This window comes from Carlito syrichta, unplaced genomic scaffold (genome assembly GCF_000164805.1).
Source record: "Carlito syrichta isolate Samal-C Ts95f unplaced genomic scaffold, Tarsius_syrichta-2.0.1 Scaffold142905, whole genome shotgun sequence".
Classification (NCBI taxonomy): Eukaryota; Metazoa; Chordata; class Mammalia; order Primates; family Tarsiidae; genus Carlito; species Carlito syrichta.
Genome location: NW_007087001.1, coordinates 128,388 through 137,914, shown reverse-complemented (window position 1 = coordinate 137,914; position 9,527 = coordinate 128,388).

The following is a 9,527-nucleotide window of genomic DNA, read 5'->3' as shown; positions in this document are numbered from 1 at the left end:
ACCACAAACTCTTGAGTCTTAATTTCCAAGCCTTTGGCTTTTCTTGCTCGCTGTACCTCTGGCTTCTGTAGGGGTTGAGCTGTCCCAGTTCTGTTTTGCCTGGGCTCCCTAGTCCTGACCCTGTTTATCATCTTTGCTTCAGTTATCACCTGTCTCCTGACTTGAGAGTCTTTCACAAAGGGGATTATTTTCTTCACCCATTAGCGTGACACATACTTACTGGGTACCCAGAGTCAGAGACGACACCTGCTGGAATCTGATGATACATAGATAAGACAGAGTCCACATCCTTAGCTTTTACTTGAGTAGGGATCAGCCTCAAGTAAAATATTTTAGAGTATAGTGGACTATATCAGGCAGAGTTCTCCAGATTAACAGGGTCAATGGGTCAGACATACGTTGACAGATTTCTTTGAAGGAATTTGCTCATGTGATTGTGGGCACCAGCAAGTCTCAACCTGGAGGGCAGGCCAGTGGGCTGGAAATACAGACAGGGCTTCTATTTTGCAGTCTTGGGGCAGAATTCTTTCTCTGGAAAACCTCAGTTTGGCTCTCAAGGCTTTCATCTGATCGGATGAGCCCGCCTGCAGTGTTGAGGGGACTCCACCGACAACTTTATGTAAACACATAAGTAGACCATGATGCCTTCATGTGGACACTCAGAGCTGACGATGGCAAAGGGCGGCATGCAGACACAGAGGAAGGTCGCTTTGTGGAGCTTGGGATTTGTGGTTCCACACTTAATATTCTTGGTGCCTTTGTTAGCTCTCCTCATCCATAGTAGCTTGGCCACAGAGGTGAAAAAAAGAAAGAAAAAAGAATGCTTCTGAAAGGAAAAAAAAAATTAGGTGGACTTTAAGATGTCTTTAACTTGGCTTTATTGAGGCAAGAAATCATGTGTGTCAAGGAGCTTCTGCGATTCACAGTGTAGAGAGCCTTCTTTCTGTGTGGTTGCCAGAACAGCAAAACCTGTCGGGTCACTTTGACCCAGCTCCTTCAGCCTTTTCAGCCACATCTCACAAACAGAAAAACACCTCAGCTCAGTCAGTAATCATCTCTTTTTAATCCTGCAGTTTTTTAGTACAGTGCTTTAAAAAAAAATGTCATTTAAAAGCTGTTATCAAACAATTTTACGAATCCATGGGACTTCTATTGTGGGACTTCCTACATCCAATGGAAGGGCCTAGAAAGTGTTGTAGCGCAGAAAGAAACCTGGGTTCCTTTTGATTTGTGCTGACCCCTAAGTCACATGTGAGGACATTCCGTGTATGTTACTGAAGAGTGCGTCTAATACTGATCCCAAGACCATGTATGATACAGACGTTCTTTAAACGTGGCAGACATAACCCCAGGTCAGCGTTCATGCCCAACTTGATGTAAAGACTCCCACGAAGAAGCAGTGGTACAAGAAAGTGACGAGGAGGCCCTGCGCCAAGATCCATGGGGATTTTCAACACCGGCATCAATCATTAACTCCAGGATGGGTAAGAAAAAGCCTCAACTCAGTCACTGCCTCTGACTTGGGACACAGGAGCTCTACTGCCTGGAAAACCAAGCCCCTTTTGCCCAGAAATCATCTGAACTAGCTAGAGTTGGGGTCTCTGTCCACCCCACACTGTCCTTCAACTCCTTGCTTTCCCAGGCATCTTAGAAGCTGCAAGTTTCCCTTTTCGGTACAGGTGGAGCAGGGCGGTACTCTTCATCTTTGAGTGTACAGTCACCACAGTGAAAACATTGCACATGGATGGCGTGGCGGGTCTCTGGGTAGCAGCAGATGCTGGAGAGTGTCCAACGCTTGCTCTAAGAACACCTGCCGGTCTCTAGCAAAGCCAGATCATCTAAGAACTGGAGAGAAGATGCCCAGGCACTAGGCCAGCAGGCACTGGAATTGACACAGGTATTTAAGAGGCCGTCTCACTCCAGGTGGTGATCTGGAAGGATGGGGAGGAGGGCCACTGGCATTTCTCTAGTCTAGTTGCTAAGAGCATGGGCTACAGAGGCATAAAACCTGGCTTTAAAGCCTAACTTTGTCACTGGCCAGTGTGGAATCCTGGGCAAATTACCCAATCATTTGGAGACTCAATTTTCTCATACGTATCAGGGAGAAAGAGGGGTAAGAATTGTAAGAATTAAATAAGGGTCATATAGCACCTAGCACTCTGTCTTGCACAAAAACTGTTTAAATATCTTTTATTTTTATTCGCCAAAAAGAGTACCTTGAGATAAAGGGGAGGAATGAAAAGAAAGGATCCTGACATCTTTCAAAAAAAGGCACCCCTCGCTCATGTAGGCACCTTTGCTAACTCTCCAAAAAAATAAAGAAAAAAGAGATGAGAAAAAAATTTAGAAAAACAACAAAAAAAATGCAACTTCTGAATTATAGCCTTGCCCAAAACATTCCCCAGAACAACGAAAGAGGTAGTAATTCAAGAAAATTTTCCTGACCTAAACCTAAGAGCTAAGTTTATTCGTTGGTGGTATTCATTGTGTCTATGGAAAATGAATGAAGATTACTGGTAATAAGACATATCCTTTAAAATGTTCACATTTCTTATAATTAGATTTGGAAGGGAGCATGCAGAAGAGTCATTACTTACAGTTATTTTATTCAAAACCTGGAGAACAAATGGAAAAATTTAATGAGTTAAGCAAAGTGGTTAATTGCATAACATAAAAATTAACATGTCAGTAATGATCAGAAAATGATGGAAAATATTTCTTTCACAGTTGCAATAGTACTCTTATTACTCATTTTCAAAGCATGTATTTAAAAGAAATACAAGAGAGTATATTTAAGAGATGTACAGGACTTTTAAAAAGAAAACTATAAAACTCTCCTGGAGGACATCAAGGAATACTCAAAGAAAAACATTCTTGGTCAGAGTCATGTAAAGATTCTTCCTTTACACTTTAGAAATTCAAAGCAATTCAAACCAAAAAGCTCAATAGGAATTTTTAGAGACTTGACAGTATATTTCTAAAGGATGTTTTTCTGGGGGAAAAGGCAACTAGCCAGAAAAATTCAGAACAGAAGTTGAATCGGAACCAGTCTCACTAGATATGAGCCTTTTTCCCAAGTTAGAGTCACCAAAGTCAAGCCACATTAGCTCAAGAGTCACTAGATGAGTGGAACAGAATAGAGTCTAGAAATGCGTCTCCCTTTCTTGGGTGAAAAACGAGCTTTGCAGTGGGGAAAGAAGCTATTCAGTAAGAGAACTGGTTACTTATTATTTTTATTCTTGTTTTTCAAAAGACATTGTCCTTTGAAAATATTCCATTTTATTTTCAAAAGACAAAGTATTCCTCTAAAGCGATGGGAACTACCTAATCTTGGGGGAAAACCTTGGGTTTACATTTCTGGAAATGAACCGTCAGACTTCACTCATGGTTAATAAAACTTGGGCTTCTCGCTTTGTTTTGGATATTTATTTTGATCGCAGCATTATGTTTGAAATCCAATTGTGAGCATCACCTCCAATCAAAGCACTTTTAGTAGGTGTGACAAATGCATTTTAACAAAATTGTAATTTGGTGAAACACTATTTTGCTCAGGAATTAACACACACAGCGATTCTGCTTCACGGTGGATCCATGTAACGTGTCTTTGTCCGTGTCTTGAAGCTGCTTTCATGTTGGTGGAGATGAGTTCGTTAGCCGACTTCCCTTGTCTTGTTGTTGGGCCCATCCCCGCAGCTTCTAAGTGCTCCTCAGATTATGTTCCTTTTATGTCTGTCAAGCCCCAGTTCCACAGAAACAAAAACTCTTAAGTAGCTGGAATTCTTTGCCTCTTTCTTGTCAACCTGCTGGTTCACGCAATGAGGAACACTATTTTCCAGAGTTTTGCTCTACCCAGTGGTAGGCAGTTTGTCTGGATTTATTTTTGGCAAGGAAGAATACAACCCCACTCGCGCATACAGATGCCCTTGTGTCCTTTTGTCCTCTCTCCGGCTCTGCTGGAAGTGATGGCCCCCCTCCTGCCAAGCAGGGCCTCTGAGTCTTGCTGCTCTGGCCTCCGCGCGAACTCTGCTCTGTCAGCCACCCCTGAGCCTCCCCATCTCCCTCCTCTTCCTGAAAACACACACAGGGCCAGTTCCTCCCCATCCAGTCTTCCAGGCCCTCACGCTGGCACCACTGGACCCTTCTCAGGCTTATCTGCAAACCCCTCGCCCCGCACTCACCTTTTGTGTGTCAACGTGTCTTCCTTGCTTTGTTCTCTATGCATTCTTCCTGGCTGGCAGGCTCTCCCAGGCCCCAGTGACTCCTGTGTATGGAGAGCCCTCCAGCTTGCACCATGTCCCAAGGCCCACGTGTTCGGCAGACAACTGGTCATGCCACAAACTTCTCAAAAGTGTGTCCCAAAGCAAACTCTCCCCGTTTCTCTGCCTGCATTTCCTGCCTTGGTGAATGAAGACACCATGTCCTGTTCCTCGTTAGCCAAGCCTGGCTATCACTTCCAATTCATTCCTCCCCCGGGTCTCCAGGGCAGGCTGAGGCACACAGTAGAGAAGCAGCACTTGGGCTCTTGGGAAGCAGAGGAGCCGGCCTCAGCTGCTGAAGACCAGGCAAAGTAGACTACGTCTAGACAACCCTGGGCCCCTCAGAAATGCTTGGGGAAGATTTTTAAGGGCCACTGAAATAGCAGAATGTGCATTATTACTGTTGCTGGGACCCCAGTTCCCTTCCTCCAACCCCCAGGAGGTGAGGACTAGGAAAATGTAGGCTACACACCCCTGTCAAGTGATCAGAGAAGCTTCCGGAGCGGAGGGGCTTTCAAGCCATTGTCCTGGTCCATTTGGGCTCCTGTAGCAAAATGCCTTAGACCGAGTACCTTATAAACAACAGAACCTTGTTTCTGGAGGCTGGGAACTCCAATGTCAAGGCGCTGGCAGATTCAGCGTCCTACTTTCTGGCTCACAGACGTAGCGGTATTTAGAGGATGAGATAGGCACCCTTCTCCCAGAGGTGAGTTATGTGGGGCAGCTCTTCTCAGGCATCAACCAAACCACAAGGGGAAGCCAATCGCTATACACCACACAATAGGAAAGAAGACACAGTGGGTGAAGCTTCAGCAGGTGCTAATCAGGAGGAATGAATGTTTTCAGCTTTCCGTTGAGCATTTTTGCCTCAAGCAATTTGAGGTGAGGGATGAGACCTAGCATGTGGCTAATAGAGGGCAGGTACTCAAACGTCTGATAAGTGAAAGATGATAACGAGGTGTCAGGTGTTCCTATTTGAAACATTGTCTCTCAAGCTTTGTGTGTGTGTGTGTGTGCGCGTGTGTGTGTGTGTGTGTGCGTGTGTGTATACATATATGTATAGTTAATTTGAAATTTAAATTGTATCACAGGAGAACACACAGAGGTATAGGTACATGTTTGCATATCAACATATTAAACAACATATTCAAGTAGAAATTTGACATTTGGATCAAGTGTGAAAAGTTTGACTTTATGTGCTTTCAAGTTCAGCTCTGGGCACCTACCATCTTGCTTCACAGACAACCTCATTGTCAATGGCTCAAAGGAAAAAAACCCTGGAATTAAAAAAAAAGTAAACCCGATCCATTAAAAAATTATTTTCCTTTATTATTTTGTTTGAGTGAAACAAGAATCTACTTCTCTAACCTTATTTAATTTTTACCTTTAAACTTTTAGCATCCTAACTTCTAAAACTTCAATTCTAAATACTGAAAGTGCATAACGTAGGTCAGTATTAATTTTTAAAATGTCAATTCAACTTAGTTTAAAAAAAGCAATTGATGTGCTTCAGTAATAACTTCCACTTGTTTTAACTTGTTACATTAAAGCTTGCAATTCTATTTAATTGGCATGTAATTTAATTGCCACATGAGTTATTTAATTATATACTATAAATGGAAAATGTTGTTTATGGACAGTCATGTTTCCTTTGTTAGAATCTGGAACACTCGATCTTCAATCTTGTGTTTCTATGTAATTCCTTTATGCTGATGATTTGCATTGCATGATTGAGTTATAGCTTATACTAGCTGACTTTCGCACTGCTAATATAGGTATGTGTGTGTATGGTGTGTGTATTTGCATTTTTTGTTATGTTTTAGTAACTAATTGAGAGCCAAACTGTAATCTACTTTATTAATAATAGATCTGTGTTTCTCTATTTATGGAAATTATATTGCCACCATAATTCGCACATGCTCTTTGCTTGGGTCAACATGCCTAACTCTTCATCCTTTGCCTAATTCTACCAAATTACTTTGGAAAGTTTGCCTTCAGTAGGTGGCCTTCTGCTAGGAAGCCTCAGTGGACCTCTCCAATGGTTAGATGACTTTCCTCTACTTTCCTTTAAGTGCCATAACAATGTAGGTCAGTCAGAATGAGGGTATAGTCTCTATCTTGGCAATCTTGGGCCCAAGCAGGATAACCTTGGAAAACTTCGAGCTTCTTTGTTGTAACTCAGGGATAGTAGTTACTTATTTGATTGTTATGAAGGGTACATTAGATAAACCTTATTTTATGCTTTTTTGCACAATGTCACATAGAAAACCTTTGAAAAATTAATCCTTCCATTAAGTGTTCAATAAATAAAGGTTGAATGAATGAATGGTTTATAATTATCTGTTGGCCTGTCTGACTCCCACTGCTCTGTTTGTTTACTCAAGGATGGGCCGGTGGTCTTTTGCTTCATGTCGGGTAGAGAGTAGTATCTGCCACATAGTAAGTGGTCGGTAAATTGTAAAAACTACTTGCTTTCCAATCTGACTAAAAACTTTTATCAAGTATTTGTGAAACACCGACTCTGAGCCAGGCATTGTTCTGCAGGTGGTTACTCTTTGGTGACAAAGTCTCTGGTTAGAATTTGCACTTAGTGGAGAAAGACTGACAATAAGCAGAGAGACAGGGAGGTACAGTGTCCAGTAATGAAAATAACGACACAGAAAAATAAAATAGAGCAAGGGGATGGGGAGTGTTGGAAGCAGCTGCTGTCTCCCTCAGTGTGGTCAGGAGAGCCTTTCCACGAAGCTGGTGTTTGAACATGAGACCTACAGGAAACAAGAGATCGATCCGGGTGGACAGATATCTAGATGAGCCACTCTCCAGGCAGAGGGAATAGCAGGTGCAAAGCTCAGAGGAAGGAGCATGCTTGGTGGGTTTCTGGAAGATCAGGGAGCTGCAGCGACTGGGGGCAGTGAGAAAGGGAAAGGGTGGAAGCAGGTGGCCTCAGAGAGGTGACAGGGAGCCTAGGCCTCATGGAAATATCTAGGATATTAGTCTTCATCAGAGGAAAGGTGTATGCAATACAGTCTGGACACAGAAATAACAACATGCCACTATGTCAGGCAGGGAGTAGGTGCTTGAACCTCACTGGAAGGCGTGGAGAGAAGGAGTCAAAGCTGGACCTCTGGGAATGACAACTAGAATAGGCCTGAGTTGGGGAGTTAGGAGGCCCTCTCAGCTGAGATTCAGGGATTAGCACACCCCCAGCAGAACTACATCCACTTCTCGCCACCCACGGAGTTGACAACTGTACACCAGAGCACTGATGCAGAAGAACACAAGGGTCAGCCCCTCTGCTTCCCAGCAGCAAGGGCTACATGGATTTCTCTGTGCCAAGCATTGTGCAGAGGCAGGGAGATGGCCCCCTTATTTCTGTCTTTAAGTTGTGTTCGTGGGCCTGAGATGGGGTGAGGTTAATTTCATCATAAAACTTGGCCTTCCGGCATTTGCTCTAGAGGGAGGTGGACTAGGACTCTGCAGCAGATGCTGAGATCCAACCACTGAAATTCACTCACTGTGCATCACTGGCTGTCTAGGAGGGATCAACAAAGTACACGATCTGAGTTGACTTTTAGCCACGCTGGCTGCTGTTTCTGTGTAGAGAACAGAGGATGCAAGATCACAGCAGTCCAGTGAGAGAGGATGGAGCTTTGGTATAATCTTGTGTTTAGAAGAAATGCTTATAATCTAGCCCAACTCACTCATTGAGCTGATCTCATACATTCATTCATTCATACACATTTATGTATTTTATATATAATAAAATATATCATGTCTGTAACTCTTAAGTAAATACATCTGTGTGATCTTATTCCAAACTGCCTAAATATTTCTGTAAAACCAAAAGTGAAATGTGAACAGCTCTATGAATCAAAGCTTCATTTTAAACCCTCTTTCCAATGATGGTTACCTACATTGAAAGATTTTAATACACTTAAAATAGTTTTCTTTCATTTTTTAACATCCCAAGGAGAATTCATTTATCCCACATTTTCGTCCACGTAGCTGCATGTGGAGCATGTCAGAGCTGGTAGATGGGCCTGTTAGGATGATGACGCCTTCCAGGCAGTATGTAGGACCAGAACACCTGCACCTTTGGCTGTGCTGCTTATTTTATATGGCCCTGGCGGAAGCACTTTATTTTGTAGATCAGGCTGTGGTAATCACCCTGAAGAAGAAATCAAGATTAAAATTTTAAAGCTGGTTCTTACAAGCAATTTTATTTTATCTAGCTTTATTCTGTCATTTCTTCATAATAAACATTTTAAGTTTTGATCAGATATTTTTGCTGGTAAAAATAATTTGGCTTCCCTGTTTAGTGTTTGGAGACTATATTTTTCCAGGTGATGGTTTTAAACACACAAGCTAGCAACATTAAGTCACTCTAAGTTTGACTGTTTATTCCTTTGTGCCTTTATTTTTATTTATTTATATTTATTTATTATAAAAATGTGGGGTACAATTCAGGGTTGGGTATACAAACATTGATCATGCAGGTACCCTTGTTGTGAGGTATGCCCCTCCCTCCCCTAGCAGTTTTCCTCAACTGCCAGGCCCACCCCACCTCCGCTGACAGTTTTCCACTATGGCCAATCACTTTCTTATAGCATTATAATTGTTCAAGGTCATCTTATGAGTGAGAACATATGAAACTCATGTCTTTTTTTCTGTGATAAATCACTGAGTATGATCGACTCCAAATCCATCCAATTTGCTGCAAAGTCCATGTATTTGTCATTCTTTATGGCTGCATAATATTCCATCGTGTATAATATGTACCACATTTTTTTTATCCAGTCCAGCTTCGGTGGGCAACATGGTTGGCTCCATGTTTTTGCTATTGTGAATAGAGCTGCAACAAACATACGTGTGCAGGTATATTTTTTGTAGAATTATTTGAGTTCTTCTGGGTCTATTCCCAACAGGGGAATTGCTGGGTCATATGGAAGGTCAATTTCTAGTTCTTTCAGAAATCACCACGCTGTCTTCCAAAGAGATTGTACTAGTCTGCATTCCCACCAGTAGTGTAGAAGCGTTCCTTTTTCTTCACATCCTGCATCTGTTGTTGTTTGTTTTATTAATGATGGTCATTCTTGCAGGGGTTAGATGGTATCACAGTGTGATTTTGATTTGCATTTCTCTGATGATGAGTGAGGCTGAGCACTTTTTCATGTGTCTGTTGGCCACCTGTATATCTTCTTTTGAGAAGTGTCTATTCATGTCTTTTGCCCACTTTTTAAAGGGGCTGTTTGTTTTTTCCTTTCGGTGTGT